Source organism: Pinus tabuliformis, chromosome 8 (genome assembly GCF_031772625.1).
Source record: "Pinus tabuliformis cultivar Carrire ecotype Pingquan chromosome 8, CPIR1, whole genome shotgun sequence".
NCBI classification, from domain to species: Eukaryota; Viridiplantae; Streptophyta; class Pinopsida; order Pinales; family Pinaceae; genus Pinus; species Pinus tabuliformis.
The window spans coordinates 1,207,090,455-1,207,108,690 of NC_142294.1; the positions used below are offsets into that span (position 1 = coordinate 1,207,090,455).

Consider the following 18,236-nt stretch of genomic DNA (forward strand, 5'->3'; position numbering starts at 1 on the left):
GACTACCACAAACACTCCAGTGTGACAACTCAAAGCTGGCCCCATGACACTTGGCAGAAAATTCCTTACACTTATTTGAGTATCTCATTGAAAACATAATGGAGTACTTAAATGGCCATGTTAGGCCAACAAACTATGTATTGTGATTCCTGACATCTGATGTCTTTTCTTGATAATACAAAGGTACATAATGGAGTACTTAAATGGAGTACTGAAAACATAATGGAGTACTTAAATGGCCATGTTAGGCCAACAAACTATGTATTGTGATTCCTGTCATCTGATGTTTTTTCTTGATAATACAAAGGTACTAATATCAAGAATATCATGTGCGCAACCTTTTCTATTTATTCGTAATTGTAAAATATCTTTTGTGACTTTACTAAAAAAACATTTCTTGTCTTTATGCGAAAGGCAGGTAAAAGATGTTGACATTAAAATGGTATAATATGGTAATGGTAATATGCGTAGTTGAGGATGTTGCATGTTTTTCTAATTAAGTGCAACGGTTGTTGCAGGATTTCTTTAATGGAAAGGAGATCTGCAAGAGTGTCAATCCAGATGAAGTTGTTTCTTATGGTGCTACGGTTCAAGCTGCAATTCTTAGCTGAGAAGGAAATGAGAAGGTGTGAGACTTTATGCTTCTTGATGTCACTCCACTATCACTTGGATTGGAAATTGCAGGAAGAGTGATGACTGTTTTGATCCCGCAAAACACAATGATTCTAGCGAAGAAAGAACAAGTCTTCTCCACATACTCTGTCAATCAGCCTGGTGTTTAGATCTAAGTATTTGAAGGTGAAAGATCAAGAATGAATGACAACAATCATTTGGGTAAGTTTGAGTTATCCAACATTCCTCCTACCCCAAGGGGTGTACCTCAGATCACTGTTTGCTTTGACATTGATGCCAATGGTATCCTGAATGTCTCTATCGAGGATAAAACAACTGGGCAACAGAACAAGATTACCATTACCAATGATAAGGGAAGGATAAGCAAGGATGAGATAGAAAATATGGTCCAAAATGCAGAGAAATACAAAGTTGAGGATGAAGCGCTGAAATTGAAGGTAGAAGCCAAGGAATCACTATGCATGCAACACGAGGAATACCATCAGTGATGATAAGATTGTATGGAAGTTGGACTCAATTGGCAAGAAGATAATTGAGGATGCATTTGATGGAATTATCAACTGGTTGGATGGAAACGAGTTGTTTGAGAACGAAGTGTTTGAGGACAAGTTGAAAGAGCTGGAGTCCACTTGCAATCTTATCATTGCAAAAATTACCAAGGTGAAGGTGGTGTAGGATTTCCTGGTGATGATGCTTTTGGTGGAGATTCTAGAGTTGGCGACGAGTGTGCAAGTGGACCTGGTCCCAAGATTGAGGAATTGGATTATAAATATTTCTTCATCACCTTTTATGTGTTTTTGTTATTTCATTTGAATTGCTCGGGTGGAATTTCTGAAATTTAAAATATAGCCATTTTTGTCAGACTTAGGGTTGTTTTTCTTTGTAGTATGTAGTATTTTGAACTCTTTCATGCATAAAGTTGTTAAACCTTATATTTTAACTGAAAGTGTTTTGTCATTTGAGAATATCTGGAAATATAATGCACCTAGAGACAAACACTTGATTAATCCGAATTTTAAGATTATTCCATTGCATTTATTACTTTTTATTAAATTTTCACAAGAACCGTTCAATCTTTAATTAAATGGAAACTTTATTCTACTTGTATGATTGCCTTTGCCCCATATCCGTTCAATGGATAGTATATAGCCCAATTAAACTAGATGTGTGTGCTTCAATTAAAATTATTATATATAATAATCATGCCTATCATGCTATATATACCTTTTTTATACTTATTAATTATTACATAACCATTTTTATACTTATTAACTCTTAATAAAAGAGAAAATATAAGATTACACAATCAATTTAATAATAGAGTATGCCCTAAAATTGCTTCTGCTTGGCTAAGAGCTCATCTTCCTTGGACGTAAGGAAACATGTTAACGACCCAAGACCCAGAGGCATTTGGCATGAGTGAAAGCCTGCCCCCTTATGGACACTAGCGGGTTATTCCAGGTGGCGTGGTTTTCCTTGATTAATGGTTTGTAGCCAGAGATGGTTGTCCTCACTGCTGGTTTGCCAACTGAGTTATGCTAGGTTTTCCCACCTGTTAAAAAAAAAGGAAGAAGAAGAAGAAGAAGAAGAAAGGTTGTGGAATGTATAAATGTTGTCAACATGCGCTTTCAAAGATTACATCAACCAGAGCAATGACTTACATTTTCATAAAGGCAATTGAGAAGGGAGAAGGGAAAACTTACGGGAGTTTGTTAAGTTCTGAGGGGACAAGATGAATATATATAGTCTGGCTCTATGATATAATACTATAATTATGATTTCAAAAAAATGCGAGTGTAGTTATGAGATTTGACATGTCCATGCACTAATCATATATATTCCAAACTATTGCTTATATGCAATAAAGGATTTGTCAAAGTGAGTGTGAAATTGATTTCAATAACCCATAAATTTATAGAAATATATCAATGTCTTCCCCTTCCAACCAGTAGATCAACTAGAAGAAATAATGTTAAACAAAATCCTTTGTAGATATCTAGCTTATATCTTTGTACAACGAAGCAAAACCCCTCATTATTAGTCAAAGTTTGAAGAGATCAACACTAGTCTTAAATATGGGAGGTCTTAAATTAAGGAAGGAAAGAATAAGTCTTTTAAATTATGGAAGGAAATAAAAAATATTAAAATAGGTTAGCGATAAAACAAGGTATGTATGAATCAAAATAATTAAGAATGATTAATGGAAATGATATGAGAAAGTTTATTTAGGTATACTATTTAGAGGTGCTATACAAAAGTTATGTATGTTTATTTGAAATTGTTAATGTATATTTGTTTAGAAACTATGTATGTTAATTTTTTAATTTTGGATTTACTAAGTGTCAAGAGGGTATCAAATCTCTTAAAATACAAACTTCTTTTTTGAGTGCAAACCTTGAGATTTGGTTCCTTTTTATTGTTCTTAGCCTTTGATATATCTTAAGTTAAGATGAATCTATATTGGTTACTAATAATAAATAGATAATGTTTATTTTACCATAAATGTGTTGTTAATTTTTCTTCAATTAGTTATAACATACTATGTAAACTAGCCTATATTGATATGAGCTTTATATCATAATGAAAATATTATAATTGCTTCTATATTCAAATATAAATACACTTTAAGGCATTCATTGAGATGGGTGCACATAACCTCACCAAAGTTTTCATCAAGACTAAAGTTGGGGTTGCCACAACACCAACTAGGGAGAAAATTGAACAGTCCATGACACTCCACACTTATATCAAGCATGGCATGTCATCTTGGTTGTGTGAGCAAGCGAGGGGACATTTCCATGCATGAACTACATGGATGACTCATGAGGAGGATTTGGCACACTTTGTTAGTTGAGTGGGTGTCTTGGTTAGTATATGAGCATTTAGACAGGCACATGGTACACATGGATGCGTCAAATTTTGTGGATGGCATGCACAATGAGTGCAACAAGCCCATCACATCATGGTTGTCAGCAACTCATGGGTTGCATGACATTGACACATTTCTGAGGTGGTTGGATTGGTTTTGTGGGCTAGAGTGAATGGAAAAGGAATGAACACAACATATCATGGGTACGTTAGAAAGGTAGGAGCACACAATGGAAAGTTGACTCAATACATATCACAAGAGATTGGGCAAGTGCACACATTTGCAAGATGTTGGATAGGGAAGCCCACAAAAAACTGGGGTTTCCTCATAAAGAGGCATGATGAAATGGGTTGATTTGAGTTTGAACAAGGAGACATAACCAATCATTAAGAAGATGGAGTGCACCTATAAATATACCACACAATGAGTCGAATAAGGGGAGAAAATCACAAGCAACAAACAAATAAGAGCAAGTCACAAGGATTAAGCAAACAAGAGCAAGGGAAAGACATAATGTGATACTAGTGTAGATTATACCATAAGGGATAATGTGGGTCGTAGCAAGTAGTGGATCACATGAATTAACAAAACAAATGGGAGATGCATGGTATGATGGTTGTATGTGGTGTACGTTTCCCAAGTCACGTGAATTGGGAGAGTGTGTGCACCAGAGAACTACATGACTCTGTCCTTTGGCACGATCATGTATACCATTTCCTCATTGTATTTCTTGTATTAGGTTGTTACGCCTAGGGTTGTAAACACCTTGTAACTATTGTATATGGGTGTTGGGCCAAGTTGCATCACCCACACAAAAGCTACTTGTGTTCAATGTGTTGTGTTGGACACTTTGCATTGGCATGATTAATTGATTAAGTGTAAAATTATTGTAAACAATACTTAATTTAATAACAAAAGTAAAGAAGTAGGCATAGTACAAGCAAAGTATAGTCGGGTTTCTCACACCACTAAGATGAAAGGTGTTAGTGTTGCATGCCAAAGGTCAATAGAGCACACATATTTGTATGGGTCCTCTAGCATTATGAGAGGTGGTATTAGAGCACGTTTGACAAAAGATTATTTGATGCTCTTCACCACTATGTCTCTATGCCATGTGGTAACATAACACTTTGGTAGGATGTAGAGTGGTATGTGAGACAAAACCAAGGTTTGAAAGTGAGACACTCTTTATTGTTGTCACTCCATGATAGGTGGTATTAGACCAAGATTGCAAGTGATAGTACTACAATTGTCGTGATATCTAGAATCAAAGGTTGGATCACTTTTCACTAGTTACATCAAAGGTGTCTCTTTGCGGGGTTAGCCTGGTCAGACACTATTCATCCCAACCATTAAGATTCATCCATTTTCATGTTCCTCCATCAAACCATTTTTTACCATGTGGTGCTCCAAACACTGTTGACGTGCCAAATTAGGTAACATGTGGGTATTGTTATTGTTATTATACTCTTTCTGTTATGTGTAGGTTCTCTTTAGTATGGGAGCATTTGCATTTATATAGTCGATGCAGTTAATTTCTTAGTACATTAAGTGAATGAAACTGTTGATGGAAAGCTCAAGTAATTATGTTTTTGCCTGACAATGGAAATTTCTTGTCTGGAAAGACAACCACTCCCCCATCTCAAAGCCCAACAATTTCAATGTTAGTCGCAACCAATGGTCATGCTAGGAAAGTCGCAGTTATTAGCCCAAGACTATTAAATGCACCATCTCCAACAAATCCACAAGGACATTCCCAAAGCTCATATGCAACTTTTCACATTAACCAACCTACTCCAACAATGTCAAGTGCTCGAGATTCACAATCAAACCAAAATAAAGGGGCTTCTAGCAATCTACACGAAACTCCAAAGGTGATTGTTGCATTGTCTACTCCAGCTCCAATTATGCCAAGAAGTACATAATGAGTTCCAGGTGCCGAATCCCGATATATACTAAAGAGGGATCACTTTTTTAGTGATGAAGCAATTTACAAGAACATCAAAGCTGAAGGCTATGAACAAAGGTTGGTTTATCACTTTCCTCTTTCAACTTCCTACTTTTTCCTTTGTCACTCTCTCGTTTCATTGATTTACATACATGTGCCTCCATTATTTCCTTGATTTCTTAAAGGGCACGCCAGACTCAATTGTCTTGATCAGAAAGCTTTTGAAGTACTTTCACAACATTCTCGATACAACAATTCTAACTGTAATTCGTTTTTCGCTCATCTTCACAACAACTTACCAATAAAAGTTGTTTCTCCCAAGAGCCAGTGATATCTTTAACTGATAGATACTTCATAATTTCCATCTTTAGAATTTATTTCATGTCATTTTAAAAACCCTAAAAAAATTGAACTCCTTTGCTATGTACCTTGTGCTTGCGAGGATTGCCATCGTTCTAGGCTATTTATGTTACTATAACTTTCTTTCTAAATTTAACCTGCCTACTACATTCATTCTTTAAAAGATATATAAAAACTAAAATTTTAATTGTATTTTATTATCTATCTATTTTGTTTGATTATTACCTTCCACATTACCGCTCTTCCCATAAGGGTTCCTTTCCACTAGTTATTTTTTAATGGGCTAAAACGTACGTGTAGTGAAGCGGTGACTTTCTTTGTCTCATATGGCATTCGGGCAAATATAACCAATTAAAGCTTTGAGCAATTTGGAACTCTCACCGAATTACAACAATTTTGGATTTTAAAATTTGGTAAAATAAAAGTACATCCATCGAAAGCGTGGAACTTTGCTTGTAACGGAACTCTGGTTATACGTGTAATTCTCACCAAATTCGTTTGCGACCGCAAGTAATGCCCTTTCACTACACGGTAAGCTTTACTCCGTTTTGGTTCCCTTCTAGCACCTCATTGTTGGCAGCCGGATCTGAATTCAGTTCGTCAGAGTGGATGAATGGAATGAAAGCATGTTATGACCTGTCGTTTTTGTCGATCGATCCAATTCCCCGTTGATAAATCATAGCAAATCATAGCAGGGAACGAGAGTGTAACAACCAGAACGACAGCATCCCTTGCTGTCAGGATGCTGATGTCTGCGAATGATCCAGTGGATTGAAGCCCCTGACCCTGTAACGAAATTTTCATATGAGTCGGATAGAATTAAGAGGTCTGCCGAGTTCGGGAAGTTTTGCAAGTGTTTTGAAGTGAAAACTGCGGGTGGACTGACCAATCATTGCAGGTATGTGCTCTTCTTATCTTCCTTGTTCTTGTTCGAATTTCACTGGCATTGAAATTTATTTTCTGTTGCTCATGAAAAACCATAATTGTAGTATGCGTAAATCGTAGGTTACACGAGACTAGGGCTGTAGCAAAGTATTGCATTTATTTCGGTTGAGGGGGATAATTGGGGGTTATGAGGATTGTTCCATGACTAGGGTTTGGAAGTGTTTTCGGACAATCAGAATTTGGAGGAGGGTTTGCGGTGATGAGGATTTATTTGTAGAGATTCCCGGGTGACTGTTAGGGGCTCATCTTGAAGTTGTTTAGGATTTAGGGCAGAATTTGTTTAGGATTTAGGGCAGAATTTGACTATCTAGGCAAGCTTGCCACAAAGGGAACCCCTTTGGTTAAAATGCAGGGGCGGTGCTCATGATTGGCAACCGTGGAGTTTCAGAGAGACATAATTGTTAAGGAACGGCCTTGTTTTTGGTTCCCCTTGGCGAGGAATCAGGATAACAGCGTAATTGAACCATTGGTCACTCTGTAGAATCGAAGTAATCATTAAACAGAACATTAAATTGCAATATCGAAATACAAATATTCAATACTGCTGATCAGCTGCTTAGGAAAAGGAAAAAAAGTCTAGATTCTGGTAAATTTTAGCTTGCTTCAATCAGCAGGGGATATGGCCCAAGAAAAAAAAAACGTGTTTAGTGGAGTTGCAAGTCCATGCACTTTAGTATGCGAGATGCGGGTCTAATCCTTATGTTATCTTGTTAAATGAAACATGGACTGTTCCTATTGAAGCAATTGCTATGGTGTGAGTGATAAGGTATTTAAAAAAAATTGAGTAAATGGAAGAGGGTAGATGGTCTAAAGTTGTTTTTAATGACATATTGTGCAAGAAAAAAAACACTTGGATGCAGCAAAATAACAAATGATTTAGTAAATGGGGTATTTGCTTGAACGTGTGTCCCATAAACAACAAAGAGATAAAAGTTTTTGTTATGGAAAAGTTCCACAAGCGTACTTGGGATAAGGAGCTAGGAAGAAAGAAAAAGTACTATATTGAAGTGTTTAATCCCATTCATAGTCATCAACCAAAAGCATACATAGAGGCCAATATCTCTTGGAGAGCCAAAATTCTTATTGCTCAGTTAAGGACTAATTCTCATCAACTCTGTTGTGAAACAAGGCGCTGGAAAAGGCCAAAAGAAGTGTGGGAGGAAAGAGTATGCATTTTTTGTTCTTCCGGAAAAGTGGAAACAGAAAAACATTTCATTTTAGAATGTGAGGCCTTCAAAGACAACATGGAAAATTATGCAGATATGCTGGCCGCTGGCTCTTGGGATAATCTATTTAGCGAGGAGTTTGTCGAGAAGCTGGGAGCATTTATTTTGAGGCTTCACAGAAAAAGGCTGAATACATCAAGCAGATGAAGAAGCAATCTGTCCCATAGGCTATTTTTAACCTCGTGGATGTTAAAATAATTTCTTTCTTTTTTCTTCTTCTACAGTTGACTTCATATTTTACACTTCATTTGAGGATTGATTCATCGATATGTTTGGTTACAGCCCTTTTGAAACCTATGAGAGCTAGCATGTATGTCTAATTTTGTTTGGATTGTTAAAGCTTATTCTTAAATAAATTCATTTAAGTGTTAAATTATAGTATTTGGTTACAGCCCTTTTGAGACCTATGAGAGCTAGCATGTATGTCTAATTTTGTTTGGATTGTTAAAGCTTATTCTTAAATAAATTCATTTAAGTGTTAAATTATAGTATTACTTAGTCCCTTGGTATATTTATGTGGAAATAGATGTTTTTATGTAAGAAATTGGGGGGTTATAAAAAATGATTTAGAAAGAAATTTCCCAATGTAGGATTAAGACGATTACTATTTAACCAGCACTTTTTGGAAAACCCGGACTTAAATTTGCGTACCTAGCTTTACCTAGTTTTTGAAAGATTGACAGTCTAATTTTGATTGGACTGGATATGTTAAACTAATTCATCCTCTGCAACCACCATATGCGGGCAACCACCGTATGTAGGGTTTCGGTCTTCGAAAAAGAATATAGGTGCCAATTTAACAACATTGGCCAGACTCGGGCCCAGTTTGCGGGAGAAGTCTTGCAGCTTTGTAAATGCAGTGAGTAAATCTGAATTCTCGTGATCGCTGGCTTCAAATTGAGCACAGATTCGAGCAAAACAGGGCCCAGAATCACCAAGAAACTGAATCCTGAAATGTACAGGTGAGTTTTTGCCATGAATTACGGCTGTGTTAAATCCAAATAATACATGGACGGCCAGGCTAAGCTGAAGCCCGGATAACAAACTGCTGGAGCAGATACTGATTTTTTTTTCAAAAAAACATTTCGCCAAGGTTTGTAAAATAAAACCCTAGAAATGGTATAGAATTATAATTTAAGCGGACATTTTGGCGAATAAGAAGTCTGTTCAAAGTTTTTGGTTCTATTTTGAGCAGACCTGCTTGTCCTAATTTAAAACGACAAAGCAGAAATATAAGTTGTTGGGGGATATGCATAGAAGAAGTTCAGTGTGTCAGAAAGCAAGAATTTTAGCTTTTGGTGACGTTTTAGTGAAAATATACGCAAAAAGCCCTTAGGGTGGGGGGGCTGGTGTTGGTTCCGGTTGGACCTCCTTGACCTTTATTTAAAAGCCTAGAAATCCACTGGGGTGTTTTATTTATTTGTTATTATTATCTAGTCAAGTGGATCTCTTTGAACAATTTGGTTATGTCTCCATGACTTTGGCATCCTCTATACCAGACACTGGAATTGGAGGTTATATGTAATTCTAGGTGTAAAGTCGTCATCTGAACTTTATGGAAGCTCGCATGCCTTCTGGAGCCTGCATCGCTTGTGCTTATTTTTATTGCTTTCTTGTATTTAATATACCACTTGCTAGCTCACTCTGGTATATAATGCCTTGTGTAGCTTTTGCTAGTATAAAAATAATTGCTAAAAAAAAACTGCTATGGGGCTGCTTGAATTTGAACCCTGGACCTTCACTGTTTTAGACTCATTATAGAAAATTTGCATCATGGCACCACTTGGACTATTATTCATTATAAGTTATAACTATGACCTATAATCATCTCTCGAACCAAAATTCTAGAAATTTTCTCATAAAACTGCTTCTTGTTCAGATTCCTGGTGGTCCTCTGAACATTTCTGTAGAGCTTGTTTTGTTTAGACTCTAGATATGAGAATATCCCTGCTTTGAGTGACCAGGCTTGCCCAGTTACGACATAGGCTTCTTCTTGCATCATAGCCTGCCATAAATTTTTGTTTACCTGATCAAGATCCAATAGACTGGATGCCTCTTCCATCTGTAGAAGCTGTGCAATCCCAGAGGGTTGTATGGAAGAGGCTGGTGGGTTGGGATCTGCATTTTAGAAATGATTAAATCCATGAGGTGATTAGAGTACGATCTCTGATTATGTGTTGCTCCTGCTCAGAGGAATCTACAGAAAAACATGGACATGAAGGAAATGGTCAAAGTTCTTGCACCTGGTGCAATCAAGTCAAAATTAGTATATTAGTTGGAAGGGCAGCTCTGTATGTAATATGACTCTTTTACATGCTACTTACATATTATAGCAGGGTTGGCATGTCATTGATTCTGTTGAGGGCGTTGCATTACACTTCAATGTCTATTTCGTTGGGGTGATTTTCACTTCTTCACCTGTCTTGTAATGGAAGCTTTTGTGGTTAGAATTTCAGTATGCCTTTTTGCTGTGCTGATATTGTGACATAGAAATTGAATCTTTTTATACCACAGCAGAATAATTCCAGTCAAATTGCTAATTTTGTGGTATTTCAGTTCTGTTCTGGTTTGCAATTTTATAATATTCTGGTTACATTCTGGATCCAATTCTGATAACTACGATACAGGGGTACACATTCAACATCCAACGCCATACCAACTTGAATTGATTTGCTTCTAGATTGAGGATTACCCATGCCCAAGTGAATCTCTGTTGAGTCAATAACAGAACCTTGCCTTCTCCAATCGTTCTAGGAACAAGACATATTTTCCTTGAAACAGCTTATTGCAGCATGGCTTTCAACCTAAGTCACCTGACACAGGGATTCGGGATTCGTAGGATACGGGGGTTCGAGAGTCGGATTCGGACACGTTGACCCCTTGGAACAGGGCACGTAGGATTTGTTATATATTTCTAACACAAATTCTCATTAATGATACAAATTCATTGATTTCAAACATAGATCTTCATCTAGAAGTTAGGTTTACTGTTTACAAAGTAAGTTAGTAACATTATAGCAATTAGCATCCATAGTACATACAAAATTCAAATATATGTCACATAAAATGATAAATCATGATTCATAAATGAAAGACAACTTACAAGATAGTAAGATAAAGACACTGACAACTGTAGTTTTCTCATTAAGTCATCAAATCAAAATGTGTTACATAGGTAGTGCAATGCCAATGACAAATAGAAATAGAAAATATAAAACAACTATAGGTATACAAGCCTCAAGGCAATAGGTAGCCCATGACTCATGAGTCAACAATCCTCATAGTCATCATCAGAATCAGCATCAATGTCTTCATCATCATGGTCACCATTGCTCTCCTTCGCATCCTCCTCCTCCCCTGTATCCATAGTCGGCTCTGCATCTGCTGGTGTGGAGGATGACCCCTCTAAAATATCACCGTCATCAAATCTAACAGGCTCTAGCACTGGATCATTGAGATCCATGTTGGCCAATGCCAACTCAACACTGCTGTCCAGACCCATATCATCAGGAAAGACATCCCACATCTTTGTCTTTCCCCTCAACCACTCTTCCCTCTGTCTGTAAATAAGACGAAGGTTGGTGTGCACATACACCATTGTCTCTGCGCTGGACTGCTCAAGCTTGCTCTTCTTCATGCTATACAAATTCCCATATGTGCTCCAATTCCTCTTGCAACAGGAGGATGAAGTTACTTGAGAGAGGAGCCTCATGGCTAATTGCTGAAGAGGAGGGCTTGTTGACCCATGATTTGCCCACCAAAAATAGGGCTTCTTAGCTCCCTTGTCTCTAATCACATCATATCCTGCAAATCGACCAGTGCCAGTGGAAAACTCTGCAAAGGCATCCTCCACCTCATTAAGGGATGCTCTATCCTAGAAAACTTGCCTAAATGCATCTTTCCTCCCCTGTGAGATTTCACCATCCATGTGAGGAGGGAATCCGCGGGAAGGTCCATCATTCAGCCACTCATGGCTATAGTATTTTGGGTTCAATGAGTGAGCCAAACAATGTAAAGGTGTGCAATTCTTGGCCCATTTGCTGACAAGAATATTCTGTATAGTACCACAAAAGGCCTATGGTGATGTCTCATACTCGGGGCACTCACTCTGTAGAATAATGCTCCTCACGGACTCAATCATGGAATCCCATCCCTCATAAACCTCTCCTAGGATGGGTTTGTTTGTATATGCAAATCGAATCAAAGAAATGATAGGGTACATGATCTGAATAATTAGATCTACCCTCTCCCACCAAGCATCATCTAGCATTGTGTCCTTCACTCTTTTAGAGGCTACTTGATCTGTCTTTCTCCAAAAAGACCAAAACTCAGAAATAACCATGGCCCCAAGAGCGGTCTTGACCTCCCTCAACCTCTTCAACATCATGAATGAAGAGGCAAACCGTGTATCAGCAATCTTCAACAATGATAGATTGTTGTACTCCTTGTAGATAGTGAGGGCATTTGTATGATTTTGCACAAAGTTACGAATATGTCGTGCATCCTCAATAATGTTACCAATCCAAAGCACATCAGAAGCAATGGATTTCAGTGTTAAGTTCAATGAATGGACAATGCAAGGTGTCCAAAACACTTGTGGATATTTAGTTTCCACAATCATGCCAGCAACCTTGCAAACAGGTGCATTATCTGTAATGATTTGCACACAAGAATCAACACCTACATTTTCAATAACTTTAATAAATAACTCACCCATAAATTGTGCTCCTTGTATTCTCCAAGTGTATCCACTGCTTCCAAGAAAATTGGACCATTCAAGGAAGACACCATGAAGTTGATGATTGGGTGTCGTGTTGGATCTGTCCATCCATTAGAAACAATGCTAACCCCAGATGTTGGCCATGATGCTTTAATAGGCTCAAGCATTTTTTGCACCTCTTTTTTTGCTTTCGTCAACAATGTGGTTCTAAGCTTCTCTGAACCAGGAGGCACATACCATGATGGAGACCCATGAGTTAGAGCTCGACACATCTCATAAATAGAGGTGAGCGTGCAACATTAAATGGTATGAAGTTTTGATAGAAAAAGAAGGCAATTGTGAGATCAAGCTCTTCCCGTTTCTCTTTTTGAAAAATATTGTCTATTGGACCAAGTGAATTTGCTCTTCTTTTTGTTGCTTGTCCCCCAGTAGAATTCTCAAATGGAAATTTGGTGGTGCCTTTCCTCAAAAATGGAAGGGGGTCTTCATTCTTGGTTTTTCTTGATTTTGCAGCCACGTTTGCCATACCAACAATGAACTCCTTTTCCATTTCTTTCCTCTTTTGTAAAGGAACAACTTTACAAGCTCCAATTCCACAACCTGGTAAAACCAACAAATTGCCTTTCACACGGTAATATGTGCTTTTGAAAGAAATGTGGCAAAAGTTGCATCTCCATTGCACATTCCCTCCTCCCTTCCCCTTGGTGCTTGTCCCATCCTCTCTTGTGACATATTTTCACAAGGGATATTTCTCAATGTTGTCTTTAGGTCCTCCTCTTCCCTCAACATTACTTGCAACAGACTCTGATGATATTGGGGGAGGAGGGGCATCTCCAATGGAGACATTCTTCCCCTTCCTTTGCCCCCTAATTGCTACCCTTGATTGAGCCATGAATACTAAAAAAAAAATAAACAAAACATGCACAAATTTGTAAAAAAATTCATATACAAACTACTGTAATAGAAATGCAAAAAAATAGAGATGAAATGCACTTACCTGGTGCTTGAATCTCCTTGCCGAATGCTCCACACCCTTAGCTTCTTGCTCCAAACCCTTAGCTCCTTGCCCACTTAATGTATGTAAAACTGAAAGAGAGAAATGGTAAATCATTGATAGAACAACGCTTTTTTATGCCCGTGGGTTTCCCTTTTTTGGGATTCGAATCCTAAAATCGTGACACGTTGTGTCCTAACGGGACACGTACGGGATTCGATTGTGTCCCATTTTGGGATTCGAATCTTCACCGAATCGTGTCTGATTTGTGGGATTCAAACACGTAGCCCATTTTCAGCGAATCAGGATTCATAACTTTCAACACAATTTGGCGAACATAGCTTTTGAAGTTCTCTTTTTATCTTCTTTTGCTCTATCCTAAATAGCATTCACTTAACCATTTACACTTATAGCCTTGTTTCACTAACACTTTCTATTAAATGAGTTTTTGATATTATTAAGCCTTGTTTTACAACTATAACTAATTTTTCCTTCTTTTAATCCCACGTCGCTTAAGATTACCTAGTCTGCCAATAGTGCTGCCATAGCTGGCCTTATAGTCCTGCTTCTAGGCTTCTGAATGATAAGTTCACTACAGCTGCAATGGCAATTTCAGAGAACTAGGAATAATAAGAGAATGATTCATATTCAGATTCATTGTCACCAACCCCCTGACTACCTTTAATTTTAGTTAATTAATGGTTTCTGTGTTCAAGATAATTATCAATTAGGATATTTCTAATGTATAAGTAGGTTATTGGAAATTCAAGAGTTGGATTGCTTTTGGATCACCGGTTGTTGTGATTTTTTATTTATATTTTTTATTCTTTTCTTAAGAAACCCTTGAACTAGCAAATTTCCATGACCCAAAAGTCGTCTCTCTACACAAATGCCTAGAAAATCATCGTTGCTAAAAATAAGAAGAAAAGAGAGAGATAATTATAAAGTTTGTATGAAATACATTGCTGGTTTGAATCCTCAGAAAGCTAAAGTTATTGCAAATTGCTGTGGTTAGGGTTTGATCTGCACTAATCTCACCGTAAGACTTAATTTTCCAAATTAAGTTGCTCTTTCCTCAAAATACCTGTGATGTAAGTGATATATAAATTTATGTAATTGGACCACATCTCCAGGTAAGTGATTTACTACGTGTCATAGTTATCCCAACACATCCAGTATACATAAGGGATTTGTACGAGGTTTAATTAACTGTTCCAATCCTAACAATTCCATAGTGTTGTTACTTAATTTGGATACCTTGCTTAACTATCATGAATTCATCTTGGGATAGAATGCTGCCATTATGATAAGGTGTTTCCTCTTTTCTTGTTTTCACAATTTCTATTTTTGTCTCCTTGTTCCCATCTTATTTGTTCTAGTGCCATCATACTATAAGTAGTGTATCAAGGTTTCCAATTACATACCTGGTTGATCCACATCTCTTGCAGTCTTTGCTAGGTTTTTGCCAAAGGTACTTGTGGCCCTAGTGAAAGCATTGATCTATCGATGTATATCCAATTGCTTAGACTCATCAAGGATTGTGTGCTCCAAGCACTCATACAACACATCTTTGACCTCCACAAGTTGGTCTTGTTATAGTTGAGCTCTATAATGATAACTTGGGTGTGAAAATTCTTATGCAGTTACTAGTGATTATTCTTCTATCTTTAGAGATTATTCGTCTTCTGTAAATTAGCTTACGACAAATACTAAATAAAAATACAATTGCAATTTCACCAAAATTAATCATAAGAACCAAGAAAATAGCGTGCATAAAAATTTGACGTCGATATTTTTGGACAAAATAGTCCCTTGAAAAACCTTGAAGGGAAAGCTAGTTTTTAGATGAGGGCTTTATTATTAATATTTTAGTTTTTCAGCAATAAATCTGCAATGGAGAAATACAATCTACTTGCCTCTCGTTGGAAAAGCTCTAGCAAAATTATTTCTTCACTTTTGTAAGTCAAATTGACCCTCTGGAAGCTAATTGACCCACTAAAAGCAACTCATCCCACCTTTGGCAATTCACGTTAACTGAAACTAGCTACTCGCACTACCTCAACCAATTCACACTACCTTTTGGAAATGCGCACTACCTCTAGGAAATTATTTCGGCTAGATAAACTGCCTCTAGCAACTCGCTAAAGTCACTCGCACCACCTCAGTCAATTCATGCTGCCTTTTGGTAATTTGGTTTGTGACTTCGACAACTCACACTGGATAAGCTGACTACTTGCTCTGGAAATTTGGCCTCTCTCCGCAAAAACAAATCAGCCTCCTCTTGTCTCTTAGAAATTGGAAGCAACTGCGAAGAATTCTATCCTGCAAACTTTTCCTCAATCACTACTGCTGAAACCCTTGCTGGTGTTTCCCATGCGATCACTGTGCACTCACTATCACTGTAAATCTGTTTTCTTGAATTGTTCGAATGACCTCTAAAGGCCCCATTGATCTCCTCTTATAATCTCTCATTGACAAATCAATGACCACAATCCAATCACAATCGATGGCTAAGATCATATTGACTTCCTCAAATCACTTTTCTAGAAGTCACTAGAGAGAAATTGACTTGTCTCAATTAATCTTGATTAATCAACCCATTTCCCTATGTTAGACTTAGGAAAATAACTAAAACTGGTTAATTAAATCTAATTAAGACATTTAAGTTAGAAACTTTTTTTTTCTGGGTATTGGAGATAATTAATCCACCTGTTTTCCTAGCGTCACAGACACCATCTGAGACTAGGGCACTTGCTCGATCTACAAAAACTAACATTGCGTCCAGGAAATACCTAACTGCATGTATATGACAATGAAGTTGATTGTTCCATTTTTTATCAATGATCTCCCAAATAGGCCCATATTTACCTAGTCTATCGTAGGATGCCCATATCTTCTCCTTTCCCTGATCCATAGCCTCATAGATGTAGACCATGGCCAATTTTTCCCCATCCACCAACCGTAACACCTTAACAAGGGGCTCGCCAATTTTCACAAGCTTTATTGCTTTCTTCCATAAAGTGTTGTAAAAAATTTCCTTATGGTGTCTTTTCCATCTTGTCTACGAGCCCATGGAGATAAATTCCAATCATCATTTGACAACACAACATCTTTTGCAAGTTTTGTTGCTGGGAAGTGAGAGATTGCAATGTGAGGAAGTGAGTTGCAAATCTCGTGATGGTAGGTGTAATAAGCTCCTATCCCTCAATGTTTTTCCTCACTAGGCTCAATACGTATTTTATGATACACTTGGCATGATCTACAATGTTCTTTACCCACTCTGCTTTTTTGATGTCCTTAACCATGAGGCCTATGTAATATGCAACACATGAGGCCCAAAATATGGTCCTATATTTGGACTCTAGCATCTTTCCAACAAGAGCATAGTTTGAGGCATTTCTTGTGATGACTTGCACAACATTTTGCTCCCCCACTGTTGAAAATAGTAGTGAGAAAGGTTCCTTGATTTGTTCCTTAATCAAAGGGACCTCAATGAGTTCTTCCTTAGCATGCTCGAATTCCTATAAGTTAGGAGCTAATTCCTATAAGTTAGGACAAATTCCTAAGATTTAGGATAAGTCCCTACAAATTAGGATGAGTTCCTAAAAGTTAGGACGAGTTATGAAGCAGTTAACTAGTGTGCAAAAGTGGAAGGCCGAGTTCATTGTCTTCTAGTGCGAGTTAACTTGGAAAAGGACAAGTGACAAGTCTCTAATTCTAGATTGAGACTTAGGACGAATTGCGTGAGCCACTTCAACTCAGATAACACCTCAATCACCAGTTCGATTTCTAAAATATTGACTTGCTAGATTTAGCCATTCGAATTGCTTATAAGGAGGAACGAAGGCACACTTGTAATTATTCTTGAGCACAAGTTTATGAGCTTGTGAATGAAAGAACACGCAAGAGGAGCTTGTGCGAGTATTGAAGAAGGAAGAATTACCTTGGGAATGCGCTAGGAAATAGGGGCTAATTCCTAAGAAATAGGAGCAGCCCATGCGCTAGGAAATAGGTGCTAATTCCCAAGAAGAATGAGCAGCCCATGCGCTAGGAAATAGGTGCTAATTCCCAAGAAATAGGAGCAGCCCATGCGCTAGGAAATAGGGGCTTATTTCCTAGGATTTGCGCAAGGATTTTGGAGCTCATCCAGGCAAGGCAAGAAGGCATAAAGATCAGGGGTCTTATAGGGGTTTCAAGCCTAGTTCAAGCAGGAAGATTATTGTATTCTTTATTGAAACAATATTGTATTGTAAGAGATCTATTGCTCATTCTTCTTCAATAAGATTCTCAATCGAGCAGAGGGTTTTCGCAGTTGGGTTCCCTAGAAAAATTGTGTTTAATTGTGTGATTGTGTATTTATTTCTGTTCCTATTCCGCTGCAAAATTAGTAGAGAAATTCTGTGTCTATATGAAAAGAAATTAGTTTCATATTGTTCATATTCGCAGTTGCAGAATTTCGTGGATTTTCTACACACACTGTCCTAACCATCTCATCCAAAATCTCAAATAACATGTTTGCATCTTTCATCCTGTCAAATGCT

General features: G+C 37.5%; 1 protein-coding gene across 1 annotated transcript in view; it reads left to right on the forward strand.

Annotated features, from left to right (window-relative positions):
- The first annotated feature begins 6,185 nt into the window (after positions 1 to 6,185).
- LOC149239699 (vacuolar protein sorting-associated protein 26B) overlaps positions 6,186 to 18,236 on the forward strand; it is a 227,820-nt gene continuing 215,769 nt past the window's right edge. The window contains exons 1-2 of the mRNA XM_089373493.1: positions 6,186 to 6,341; positions 6,506 to 6,708. The gene's annotated coding sequence lies outside the window, so the exon portion shown is untranslated. The remainder of the gene's footprint in view (positions 6,342 to 6,505; positions 6,709 to 18,236) is intronic.